At 36.8% G+C, this 4429-nt stretch overlaps 1 long non-coding RNA gene across 1 annotated transcript; it reads right to left on the reverse strand.

The window, feature by feature from the left end:
* Positions 1-1298: 1298 nt before the first annotated feature.
* On the reverse strand, positions 1299-3676 carry LOC134201628 (uncharacterized). The gene is made up of 2 exons (XR_009977000.1): positions 3596-3676; positions 1299-1372 (listed from the first exon to the last, which is right to left on the reverse strand). It is a non-coding gene; the product is annotated as an uncharacterized LOC134201628 (long non-coding RNA).
* Between the last annotated feature and the right edge of the window lie 753 nt (positions 3677-4429).

The raw sequence follows: 4429 nt of genomic DNA on the forward strand, positions 1-4429 counted from the left end.
GATTTTTAAGTTTTCAGTGTTGAAAATCTTCTCGATGTGCCAAAAGGAATGTTCCTGAAAACATTTGTAAACTTACCTCAACCGATCTAAAGCATATGTAATTATATATAGAACATAGACAAATAGACATCATAAGCCTATGGTTTAACAAAATACGGCAAGCATTAAAAAATATGTGGGGTGTCGCAGGATAGGAACGAAGTTCCCTATTATAAAAATATTTATTTTAAGTTCTATTCGAAGTATAAAGAAAATAATCATTATTATGATTTTTTCATTGATAAAAATAATAAAAAAACACTACAAAGTTATCAACTATATTTTATACACAATGATTTATAAAAAATATATTAAAAAAATATTTTTTGTACGTCATTACAAAGTGAGTCACACACTGTGTGCATTACTAATAAAAATCTTACGTTACGGACGTTTCTCACGGTTAGGGTACCTCTCCGCATCGTCCCATAAGAAACTTCGTTCCAAAAACTCGAAACTATTTACCTGAAGGTTAATAAGGTTCCTTTCATCAAATTATTTCGGGCGCCCGGCGAGAATTCCTCAAATTCAGGGAAATAAGAGCAAAGGAATGAAACGGTGTTGCGAGTTTAGTAAACGACGTACATAAGAATAAAGAATGGTTATAATTCATAAGAAAATTACTTGACAATTAAGTTGAACGAGCCAAAACCACTTGGCACGACCGTTACGAAACAAAAGTAACGAATAGGGATTGGGTTAAATGTTCCGACGGTCTTCGGCTTCGCCCTTCGGTTCCTTCGGGTGCCGAATTTTTCGAGTCTTGGGGAGAATATGTTATTTATTTTTGATGCAGCTTAATTGTAAAGTTTTTTTCTAGTCGGAATAATACGACAATCGTAATTCAACAATATCAATCTCGGGGATTCATCTCGGAATATATTTTTATTTGTGAAGATTGTTCATGATAGAATATGAAGAAAATATAAACAGAAAAAAATGCTTAACATTTCTTTTCAATTCAAAGAAACTACAATGAAAGGACAAATAAACCCGTATTTGAGCTGTATTACCAGTAAAACTTTTAATATTTTCTTTTTCTAAATACGACAAAAAATTACTATAATATACTTTACGAGTAGTAAACAAACCCAGAATTGACATTGATGTAAAATTTTCTAAGCACATAATAATATGTCATCATCAATTATTACTATTTTCATTTGCTTTTTTTCCATCCAAGCATTGCTGACAAGTAATGAAGTATTACGTTACGTAAGTTATATTTTATTAAACGGTTTTATTTAGCTCGACCCGTACGGAATTTGTTTTTTATTTATTTGGGTCAAAATTAGAAATTGAAATTTAAGCACCTTCCCGTTGTCAGATTGATCTGAAATTTGGTACACAAATTTAATTTAGATGACAATACAATATAATAAAATCAATGACATTATAAATCTAAGATGGCCGCCGATACAAAATGGCGGATTACATATTTTTCCTTAAACCCCTCAATATGGGTATCAAATGAAAGGGCTACACTAGTAAAACACGATGATTATGTCAAAATTTAAAATTCAAGATGGACGCTGTTCCAATATGGCGGACTAGGTACATATTTTTCCACAACCACCACAATATGGGTATCAAACACTGAAGTAGGAAACCTATGGAAATGAAACGTCAACAAAAAAATCGTGCCACTGTGACGTCATCTGACCACAAAACATGGCGGTTTTAGTGCTGTACAAAAGATTTCAATGTTATCAGGTTTTATCGATAAGCGTTCTTGGCTCATTATTAAACGGTTTTATTTAGCTCGACCTGTACGGAATTTATTTGTTTATTTATTTGGGTCAAAATTAGAAATTGAAATTTAAGCACCTTCCCGTTGTCAGATTGATCTGAAATTTGGTACACACATTTAATTTAGATGACAATACAATATAATAAAATCAATAACATTATAAATCTAAGATGGCCGCCGATACAAAATGGTGGATTACATATTTTTCCTTAACCCCTTCAATATGGGTATCAAATGCAAGGGCTACACTAGTAAAATACGATGATTATGTCAAAATTTAAAATTCAAGATAGACGCCGTTCCAATATGGCGGACTAGGTACCTATTTTTCCACAACCACCACAATATGGGTATCAAATAATAGGACTACACTAGCAGAATACTGTCATTATGTCAAAATTTCAAACTCAAGATCGACGCTGTTACAAAATGGCATTAGGTGGGGGCATGATTAGTCGTGTCGAGAACAGCTGCGTCCAAGATTGTGTGACGTTAGAGGGGCAGATAAAAAAAAAATAGGTAATTAGATACCTCGTTAGTAAGCGGTAGCTATACCACCCAAGTTAAGGTAATAGGTTAAAACGTACCGAGGACTGTATGGCATTAGGGTGGATAAAAATGTAATGTCGTCAGTGCTTCCCCCTCAAGATTGGGCGCATCTTGTTGTATATTAAGCCTTGCCCCTTTACTGGACCTCTGGGGGGGTCGACCGTCAAAATGCCCCTTAATCGTGGGAGCAACATGGTAACAATAAATAAAAAAGCAAAAACAAAAATAAAAACGAAACTGCTACACAACGAAAAAGAAGGCTCGAAAAGGCAAAAGAAAAGTATAGAAAGAAACGTGCAAAGGAAAGTGAAAATGAAACCCATAGTCGACTACAGAAATGAAGAGAACGGTTAGCAACAGAAACACCTGAGCAACATGATACCAGGTTAATAGCACAACGTGAGAGACAAAGGCAGCTGGTAGAGTCAGAAACACCTGAGCGTCATGAGTGCAGGCTAGCATCACAACGTGACAGACGAAGAGAGCTAATAGCGTCAGAAACACCCGAGCGTCATGAGTCCAGGCTAGCATCACAACGTGACAGACAAATAGAGTTGTTAGCATCAGAAACATCTGAGCGTCATGAGTCTAGGCTAGCATCACAACGTGACAGACGAAGAGAGCTAATAGCGTCAGAAACACTTGAGCGTCATGAGTCCAGGCTAAGATTACAACGTAACAGACAAAGAGAGCTATTAGCGTCAGAAACACCTGAGCAACATGAGGCCAGGTTAACAGGACAGCGTGAGAGACGAAAGGAGTTAGAAGCTTCAGAAACACCTGAGCAACGCCACGACAGGTTAAATAACCAACGTGAGCGTGCACAGCAACGCAGAGCTGAAAATCATGTACAAGCGTTTGAAAATGCCATTAACACATCGTGTATACACGTTTGTGACATTTGCACGAAGCATTGTTATCCTAACCAAATTCATACTGTACGTTACAACACAGCTGCATTAGAATATCTACCTGCAGAACTGTCTTCAAAAACAACATTACTTTTATGTTCGCGCTGCCAAACACATGTGACCAGTAATAAAACAAAAGCACCATCAAAGGCGTACTGGAATAATCTGGATCCAGGTTCAATACCAGATGAGATTCAAGCGCTGACGCAAGTAGAGCAGCGATTGCTGCGTAGAATCATCCCGTTTGTTAAAATCGTAAAATTTACTGGGCTATACGGGCAGTACGGTTTTCGCGGACAAGCAGTGTTGTTTGCCCAAGATATCTTTGAGGTCAGTGAAAGATTACCTAATATGCTTCCAAGATCTTCCAGCCAGGTGGGTATCGTTGTAGTTACAGAACGTTTGGAGAATTTGAACATCACAAGAGAACTCACAATATCTCGCGAAAAAGTCTACAGCGCTTTAAGATGGTTAACTAGAAATAACCCGCTTTATAGAGATGTACGCATTGACGAAAATGTCCAGATTAGTGAACAAGACTTAATACGACTTAGTTTGCCAGATATACCTGAAAACGGTGAGCCTGAAAGAATTGAAATTCCAAATGTATTCATTAGTATTAATGACGTTGCTAGAATTATTCGGGCTTCATGGCATCAAGGTGACCACAGCGTTTTCACTTCGGGATTTGCCGGCGTGCAATGTAACGGCACGCACGTTATTTACCCTAAAGCCATACAGTTTCCAGCAAAATTCAATTATGGTACGGCTAAAAGAAGGATGTTGCCCTTAGTTTTGTCATGGGCATCCACCGTCCATAAAATGCAGGGCAGCACCGTCGACCATACAGTAGTATATTTGGGCTCAAAATTGTTTGAGGAAGGACAAGCATACGTGGCTCTAAGTCGAGTCAAGTCTCTGGAAGGGCTATGTATTGAGGAATTAGATTGTACTAAATTATCAGGTAAGAAACCATGTAATAATGATGCACTGAATGAATTAAATAGAATGAGGAATATTCGGTAGACAATTTCACTAAATACTAAAAACAAGAAAATAAAAATCGGTAAAAAAACTTTTAAGTTAAACGGTTTTATTTTATGTGCACTGAAAACTACAAAATAAATAAATAGTTACTTACCTATCAACCTACGTAGGTCATCTCGGTCATTAATATCTC

This window comes from Bombyx mori, chromosome 28 (assembly GCF_030269925.1).
Source record: "Bombyx mori chromosome 28, ASM3026992v2".
In the NCBI taxonomy this organism is placed as follows: domain Eukaryota; kingdom Metazoa; phylum Arthropoda; class Insecta; order Lepidoptera; family Bombycidae; genus Bombyx; species Bombyx mori.